At 47.3% G+C, this 10,000-nt stretch overlaps 1 protein-coding gene across 1 annotated transcript in view; it reads left to right on the top strand.

Moving 5' to 3' along the window:
• Nucleotides 1-10,000, top strand: part of zgc:153039 (uncharacterized protein LOC767698 homolog) — a 68,447-nt gene that overhangs the window by 50,673 nt on the left and 7,774 nt on the right. The gene's annotated exons all lie outside the window — the stretch shown is intronic.

Below are 10,000 nucleotides of genomic sequence, written 5' to 3'. Positions count from 1 at the left end.
TCATCTACACACTGCACACTAGATCATCTACACACTGCACACTGCATCATCTACACACTGCACACCAGATCATCTACACACTGCACACCAGATCATCAGACAAACCCACTAGATCATCTACACACTGCACACCAGATCATCAGACAAACACACTAGATCATCTACACACTGCACACCAGGGGCCTCATGTACAAAGACTTGCGTGGAATTCCTACTAAAACATTGCGTACGCGAAAATCTGGAAAGAAGCGTACGAACAAATAAATTCAGATGTATGAAACCATGCGTACGCAGCAATCCACGCAGCTTTCCTTTGTACATCCCAAATAACGTGAAATTAAGCGCACATGCACAAGCATTATACTCCACCCTCTCTCCTCCCTCAATCACACTCATTTTAATATGCTAACTAGAAGGCCACTCGAAAACTCAGACCTCCGCGAAGGCAAAATGGCTTATCCCACAATATTAATAAGAGTTAAAAATCATTTGTGGATCCATCCGTTCTTGAACCTGCTACAAAATGTAATAATTTATATAATCAAATCGAAAAAGTTTTAAAAATTAATTACCAGCGATTGCGAGGTAGAAGTGCTCTTATCAGACAACATGGTAAAGACACAGTCGCCATACGTCTTTATCATCTGTAATTAATAACAAAAAACAGTAGAGGCAGAGCGTACAGTGGCTACAAGGGTCAGAGACCGTGGCAGATTCAGTGGTCAGTCTGCAAGTGACAAGGTTCACATAACGCGGTTTGGTGGGCATTTCAAGCATTACAAAATAACTGCATTAATCACTCGTGTCCGGGTAAGAGACCACGCATCGCGCACCCATAGTAGAAGTTTATCCAGGCTTTGCCATGACGATTTCTGGATCATATTCCTATATGTTGCACAAATGTGACAACAATAATGTGAATGCTTACTCGAGGAAAGTCAAAGTAGCCTATGCAGTCAGTCAGGGAAATTGCTTCAATTCACGCGGATCATCTTGTCCCATTTGTATTTTGTTTTACTGAAAACTATCGGAAATATGTGAAAACACCCGGAAAATGTTTAAGGCATGGACATATTCGTGAAGCCGACCCCATTCATCGCAGATGTCGAGGAAGGAAAGCTCTTCGAAATAAGCCAGTGAACAATCATGGAACTAAATATAGGCACTATATTTATACGTTTCACATTAGGCTACCTAATTCTTGATATCCTCTGATAAGACTACAGTTTTAATTGCAGATATAGGCTGTTGCATAGTTTGGTAGTATTAACGCACATTGCATGCCCATTTATCTAGAAACATATGCCGACTTCGAAGTGTTATTTTTAATAGCCCACATTTCACAATATGCTGTGCAAATAAAGGCCTTGATTCGTGATCTAGAGTGTGGATCGGGCCGTTTTTTTCTGTCCGCGATCGACCCGAACCCGACAGCGCAGTGATCGAATCCGACCCGAACCCGACAGGCATTAAGATATTTGTGTCCGAGCCCGACCGGGCCCGACACAGTTCAAATAACACTATTTGCATAGGCATACTAATGACACACGTGGATATTGCTTGTGTGGAAAGTCCGATTGTATCAATTGAAAGGCATTCGGAAACGTCGGCACAGATAAGCGGAGCCATGAGCACACACACACACACACACACGAAGCAAGAAGTGCACACGTTAGAACAAGAGGCCGGGCACAGTTATGTAGGCTATGTCTACATGCTATGATTTCCCTCTCTCGTTTTTGATGGTCTTAAACTCTCCAGAGGCTAACTTCTGTTTGCAATCTTCCATCTTAGCACGGCTCACAACTGCACTTACTGTACGTGTTTCGTTGTCGCATTCAATAGAAAAATCTCGCGCACAGGAGGAAATATGTTATGCTGTTAGGATCAGGAATCAAGATAATCAGGATAATCTATTACAAACCTATCACAAAAACGAACATCAAGTGAAATAAGCTGTTTTTCATTTTACATTTCAAATGTTTTATCGCGCTGGTGTGTCCGGATCCGACCCGAGCCCGAACATAAGTTCGAAATATTTGTCCGACTCCGACCGAACCCGTCGGGTTCCGACGGGTCCCGTCGGGCTTCGGTCGGGTATCCATGCTCTATCGTGATCAACTAATATTTTGCGCTGCATTGCCTCTACGTGTCGCCAACTGACGATACACACTGGAAATGTGCGTACGCCAGGCATGAAGCTTGCGTGGAGGACCGCACATTCTCACGTTCAAGTCAGTCTTTGTACATCCGGACGTGAGCGTGAGAGTTAGCGTACGCAGCATTTTTGTGCGTACGCAAGCTTTGTACATGAGGCCCCTGATCATCAGACAAACCCACTAGATCATCTACACACTGCACACCAGATCATCAGACAAACCCACCAGATCATCTACACACTGCACACTAGATCATCTACACACTGCACACCAGATCATCTACACACTGCACACTAGATCATCTACACACTGCACACCAGATCATCTACACACTGCACACCAGATCATCTACACACTGCACACTAGATCATCTACACACTGCACACCAGATCATCTACACACTGCACACCAGATCATCTACACACTGCACACTAGATCATCTACACACTGCACACTAGATCATCTACACACTGCACACCAGATCATCTACACACTGCACACTAGATCATCTACACACTGCACACCAGATCATCTACACACTGCACACTAGATCATCAGACAAACCCACCAGATCATCAACACACTGCACACCAGATCATCTACACACTGCACACCAGATCATCTACACACTGCACACCAGATCATCTACACACTGCACACTAGATCATCTACACACTGCACACTAGATCATCTACACACTGCACACCAGATCATCTACACACTGCACACCAGATCATCTACACACTGCACACCAGATCATCTACACACTGCACACTAGATCATCTACACACTGCACACCAGATCATCTACACACTGCACACTAGATCATCTACACACTGCACACTAGATCATCTACACACTGCACACCAGATCATCTACACACTGCACACCAGATCATCAGACAAACCCACCAGATCATCTACACACTGCACACTAGATCATCTACACACTGCACACCAGATCATCTACACACTGCACACTAGATCATCTACACACTGCACACCAGATCATCAGACAAACCCACTAGATCATCTACACACTGCACACCAGATCATCTACACACTGCACACTAGATCATCAGACAAACCCACTAGATCATCTACACACTGCACACTAGATCATCTACACACTGCACACTAGATCATCTACACACTGCACACTAGATCATCTACACACTGCACACTAGATCATCTACACACTGCACACCAGATCATCTACACACTGCACACTAGATCATCTACACACTGCACACCAGATCATCTACACACTGCACACCAGATCATCAATACGGTACCTGATGCAGAGAACCCAGCAGACAGGGCTATTGTAGAGAACCCAGCAGAACCCAGCAGACTGGGCCATTATAGAGAACCCAGCAGAACCCAGCAGACTGGGCCATTATAGAGAACCCAGCAGAACCCAGCAGACTGGGCCATTATAGAGAACCCAGCAGAACCCAGCAGACTGGGCCATTATAGAGAACCCAGCAGAACCCAGCAGACTGGGCCATTATAGAGAACCCAGCAGAACCCAGCAGACTGGGCCATTATAGAGAACCCAGCAGAACCCAGCAGACGGGGCCATTGGAACAGCAAGATGCCATGCTACACATCTGAGTAGACACTCACACATATACACTCACAAAGACAGAAACAGGTGCACACACACACACACAAACACGCACACACACACACACACGCACACACACACACACGCACACACACACACACACACGCACACGCACACGCACACGCACATGCACACGCACACGCACACACACACGCACACACACTCAGTCTCACCAGACCCCAGAGACAAACATGAGAGACACTCTTCTTATAAAGAACAAGGGAAGGAATGAGGGAGAGAGGAGCAGATGGAGGGAGAGAGAGAGGGAAGGAGAGAAAGAGGGGGAGATGGAGAGAGAGAGGGAGAGAGAGAGGGAAGGAGAGAAAGAGGGGGAGATGGAGAGAGAGAGGGAGAGATGGGGTAGAGGTAAGAGAGATGGAGGGAAAGAAGTAGACGGATAAAAAGGGAGGGAGAGAAAGATGGAGGGAGGGAGAGAGGGATGTGAGATCTGTCTTTCTTGTTTGAACTCTCCAAAGGGAAAAGCGTTGCCAAGCGGGACTGTTGCCAAGGGTACTGTTGCCAATGTGGCATGTTGCCAAGCGCCCGTCACAAGGTTGTTGCTCCTGTAGGATTATTACAGCCACTTAACTTATTACACACACACACACACACACACACACACACACACACACACATAACACACAACACCACAGACACACACACACACACAACACCACACACAACACCACACACAACACCACACACGCACACGCACACAACACCACACACAACACACACACACACACACAACACCACACACAACACCACACACAACACCACACAGGGTGCATCAAAAAATGAAATTTTTGAATTTTGATATGGCTGGGTGCTAAAAGTGTTCCAATATAGGTAGAAACAACACATGCAAAATATTTTTCCATTACATGATGATTTAGGGGTGCCACCACACATCTGTTTTTGGTGGATAAAGTGGCTGTGGAGCTCAATGGTCGCCATGGCGATCTGAGGTAAAAAATGCTATAGCTCATTATTATAGCTTATTATTACATTACTACTATCATATCTTTAGTTGTGTCTTTGTATACTTATTTATCACAAGCCATTTAAGTCATATTTATAGGTATTTGGTGCTCATTACATCTAGGTAACGTGAACTAGCAACAGTTTGCTAACCACACCACCTCCATTGTGCATCCTACACTGGGACAGCAAGTTAACACCGATGCTCAGCAATGTGTGCCAGTTGGAGGAGCGTCCTACTGCACAGTGGAAGTTGGAGATACAGAGCGGCTTCAACTGCTTGGTATCCTGGCGTATTAGAAGCAGACCAATGAGTCATGCCCAATGATCATTGCCCGGTTGACATGCAAGTTGCTGCAGGACTGGTGCTGCATTGACCAGGTTATCAACATGGCATTTGACACCACTGCGTCAAACACCGGCCATCTCACTGCAGCCTGCATTGCCATACAGCTCTCAAAGGGCTGAGCACTGCTTTGGTCTGGGTGCCGGCACCACATGTGTCAGTATCACCCCATGTGTATACCAATAAAGTAAATTAAACTTTATATCCCTGCTGGAAAAAAAAACGCCTGACCGGCATAAGATGGTTTACTGGTTAACCAGCTTGTCAACCAGCTTGTTTGACCCCCCTATGATGGTTAACCAGCTAGACAAGCAAAACTCTTGCATCCCTGCTGAAAAAAACAGCAAGAAACCAGCTGAGGCTGGTAGCTGGTTTTAGCTGGTTTTAGCTGGTCTTTGCTGGTCTTTGCCCAATACACAGTTATTGCTGGTCTTTGCTGGTGTAGCTGGTTAGGCCACCAGCTAGACATGCTGGCGTGACCATCTGAGGAAGCTGGTCGTGCTGGTGTGACCAGCCTGTCGTTTGGGATACAACTGGTTTAAGATGGTAATGCTGGTGACCAGCCTGTCAAGCTTGACAAAGATGGTCAAGCTGGTTTTCTAGAATAACCAATATAAGCTGGCGTGGCCAGTAAAAACCAGCAATGTAGACCAGCAACACCAACTAAAATGACCAGCTTAAGGTGGTACGACAATCAAAACCAGCTGAATTACCATTAAGATGGGTAAACCAGCTGAAGGTGTGTTTTCGCGAGAGTTTTGCTGGTCTAGCTGGTTAACCATCAAATGTGGTCAAATAAGCTGGTTAACAAGCTGGTCAACCAGCAAACCACCTTTAGCTGGTCAGGCTGTTTTTTTCAGCAGCTGGTTTACCCAGCTTAAAGGAAGCCGTGCTGGAAAAAAAAAAGTTACAATAGAAGCCAGCTTATGCTGGTAGCTGGTTTTAGCTGGTCTTTGCTGGTTTTCTTCCAGCTATTGCTGGTCTTTGATGGTGTAGCTGGTTAGGCCACCAGCTCGACATGCTGGCGTGACCATCTTAGGAAGCTGGTTGTGCTGGTATGACCAGCCTGTCGTGTGGGATACAGCTGGTTTAAGATGGTCATGCTGGTGACCAGCCTGCCAAGCTTGACAGAGATGGTCAAGCTGGTTTTCTAGAATGACCAACATAAGCTGGCATGGCCAGTAAAAAACAGAAATGTAGACCAGCAACACCAATTAAAATGACCAGCTTGAGGTGGTGGTACGACAATCAAAACCAGCTGAATTACAATCGTAAGATGGGTAAACCAGCTAAAGGTATGTAATAGTTTTCGCAAGAGTTTTGCTAGTCTAGCTGGTCAACCATTATAGGTTGGTGAAACAAGCTGCTTAACAAGCTGGTCAACCAGCAACCCACCTTAAGCTGTCAGGCTGTTTTTTTCAGCAGGGCAGAATGATCATCTTACACCAGCTGTCCCACACAACAGGCTGGTCACACCTGCACGACCAGTCACGCCAGCATGTCTACCTGGTGGTCTAACTAGCTACACCAGCAATAGCTGGAAGAAAACCAGGAAAGACCAGCTAAAACCAGCTACCAGCATAAACTGGTTTCCTGCTGTTTTTTTTTAAGTTGGGATGTGTGGCCGACATCCATCACTGCTTTCACAAAATTCAGGGTAAGGCCATGTGAACAGGTCCCATTGACTTCCATTCATTTTGTCCATAGGACATTCATTCCAAATGAATAGAAACTCTTCAAAGTTGAATTCTGAGAAATGCCCAAGTTGTAAAAGCAGACAACTTTTACTTTGATAACCCTACAGAACATGTTACTGTATAAAAGTTCGCTCTATTCAACATTTCCAGGTCAACCTTTTGCCAATTAGACGAAAATTGCACATTTTTCGAAAATTCGCCAAAGTTCATGTGTTAGGTGGCACCCCTAAATATCAATGAAATTCCTTAAAACTTTGCAAAAGTCATTTTTTTCTTGATTGGAACAAAATGCAATGCCAGCCAAATTGATATTTTGAAATTAAAATTTCCCATTCAAATTTGATGCACCCCGTCGCACACGCACACAACACCACACACAACACCACAGACACACACACACACAACACCACACACAACACACACACACACACACAACACCACACACAACACCACACACGCACACGCACACAACACCACACACGCACACGCACACAACACCACACACAACACCACAGACACACACACACACAACACCACACACAACACCACAGACACACACACACACAACACCACACACAACACACACACACACACACAACACCACACACAACACCACACACGCACACGCACACAACACCACACACGCACACGCACACAACACCACACACAACACCACAGACACACACACACACAACACCACACACAACACACACACACACACACAACACCACACACAACACCACACACAACACCACACACGCACACGCACACAACACCACACACAACACCACAGACACACACGCACACAACACCACACACAACACCACAGACACACACCACAGACACACACACACACACACACACGCAAATGCACATCCACGCTGTACTGTGTGCATACATAGAGAGATAAGCACAAGTAGTAACTCACAGAATCACAAGAACACAGAACTACTCAAGCACACTACAGACAAACACACACACACACACACACACACACACACACACACACACACACACACACACACACACACACACACACACACACACACACACACACACACACACACACACACACACACACACACACACACACACACACACACACACACACACACACACACACACACACACACACACACGCTTGGCAGAAGCCCCAGTGCTGTGTGAGGCCAGTCTCAGCCCGTACTCATTCAACACACACAGTGGGAGAAGAGTGGACCACTGGGCTGCTTCTTCTGCTCCTTGCAGAGGGGTCGTGGTGGGGTCATAAAAGGGTCATGAAGGGGTCATAGAAGGGTCATAGAAGGGTCATGGAGGGGTCGTGGAGGGTCATAGAAGGGTCATGGAGGGGTCGTGGAGGGGTCATGGAGGGGTCATAGGGGGGTCATGGAGGGGTCATGGAGGGGTCGTGGAGGGGTCGTGGAGGGGTCATAGGGGGGTCATGGAGGGGTCGTGGAGGGGTCGTGGAGGGGTCATGGAGGGGTCGTGGAGGGGTCGTGGAGGGGTCGTGGAGGGGTCGTGGCGGTTGTGGAGGGGTTCAGTGGTGGTATGGAGCACTAGGTTGAAAAGCAGAGCGGGAGGTCTGGAGGTCAGACAGGGTCAACAGAAGAGTCTAGCCGTCCTCTTCCTCTTCTACTTCCTCTTCCTCTTCCTCTTCTACTTCCTCTTCCTCTTCTACTTCCTCTCCTGCTTCCTCTTCTTCTCCTTCTTCCTCTTCTGCTTCCTCTTCTGCTTCATCTTCATCCTCCTCTTCCACTTCTGCTTCCTCTTCCTCTTCCTCTTCTGCTTCCTCTTCCTCTTCTACTTCCTCTCCTGCTTCCTCTTCCTCTTCTACTTCCTCTTCTGCTTCATCTTCATCCTCCTCCTCCTCTTCCTCTTCTACTTCCTCTCCTGCTTCCTCTTCTGCTTCTTCTTCTGCTTCATCTTCATCCTCCTCCTCCTCCTCCTCTTCCTCTTCTACTTCCTCTCCTGCTTCCTCTTCCTCTTCTGCTTCTTCTTCTGCTTCATCTTCATCCTCCTCCTCCTCTTCCTCTTCTACTTCCTCTGCTGCTTCCTCTTCCTCTTCTTGTGTGTGCAGGTGCGTAAGTACCTGCTGATGCTGGACGTGCGTAAGGACCATGTGAAGTTCTGTTTACGTGTGTGTGTGTGTGTGTGTGTGTGTGTGTGTGTGTGTGCAGGTGCGTAAGTACCTGCTGATGCTGGACGTGCGTAAGGACCATGTGAAGTTCTGTTTACATGTGTGTGTGTGTGTGTGTGTGTGTGTGTGTGTGTGTGTGTGTGTGTGTGTGTGTGTGTGTGTGTGTGTGTGCGCGCAGGTGCGTAAGTACCTGCTGATGCTGGACGTGCGTAAGGACCATGTGAAGTTCTGTTTACGTGTGTGTGTGTGTGTGTGTGTGTGTGTGTGTGTGTGTGTGTGTGTGTGTGTGTGTGTGTGTGTGTGTGTGTGTGTGTGTGTGTGTGTGTGTGTGTGTGTGCAGGTGCGTAAGTACCTGCTGATGCTGGACGTGCGTAAGGACCATGTGAAGTTCTGTTTACATGTGTGTGTGTGTGTGTGTGTGTGTGTGTGTGTGTGTGTGTGTGTGTGTGTGTGTGTGTGTGTGTGTGTGTGTGTGTGTGTGTGTGTGTGTGTGTGTGTGCGTGCGTGCGTGCGTGTGTGTGTGTGTGTGTGTGCAGGTGCGTAAGTACCTGCTGATGCTGGACGTGCGTAAGGACCATGTGAAGTTCTGTTTACATGTGTGTGTGTGTGTGTGTGTGTGTGTGTGTGTGTGTGTGTGTGTGTGTGTGTGTGTGTGTGTGTGTGCAGGTGCGTAAGTACCTGCTGATGCTGGACGTGCGTAAGGACCATGTGAAGTTCTGTTTACATGTGTGTGTGTGTGTGTGTGTGTGTGTGTGTGTGTGTGTGTGTGTGTGTGTGTGTGTGTGCAGGTGCGTAAGTACCTGCTGATGCTGGACGTGCGTAAGGACCATGTGAAGTTCTGTTTACATGTGTGTGTGTGTGTGTGTGTGTGTGTGTGTGTGTGTGTGTGTGTGTGTGTGTGTGTGTGTGTGTGTGTGTGTGTGTGTGTGTGTGTGTGTGTGTGTGTGTGTGTGTGTGTGTGTGCGTGCGTGCGTGCGTGCGTGTGTGTGTGTGCAGGTGCGTAAGTACCTGCTGATGCTGGACGTGCGTAAGGACCATGTGAAGTTCTGTT

This window comes from Sardina pilchardus, chromosome 13 (genome assembly GCF_963854185.1).
Source record: "Sardina pilchardus chromosome 13, fSarPil1.1, whole genome shotgun sequence".
Taxonomy (NCBI): Eukaryota; Metazoa; Chordata; class Actinopteri; order Clupeiformes; family Clupeidae; genus Sardina; species Sardina pilchardus.
Note: the sequence above shows the minus strand (reverse complement) of the source record. Positions and strands in the feature narration are given on the sequence as shown.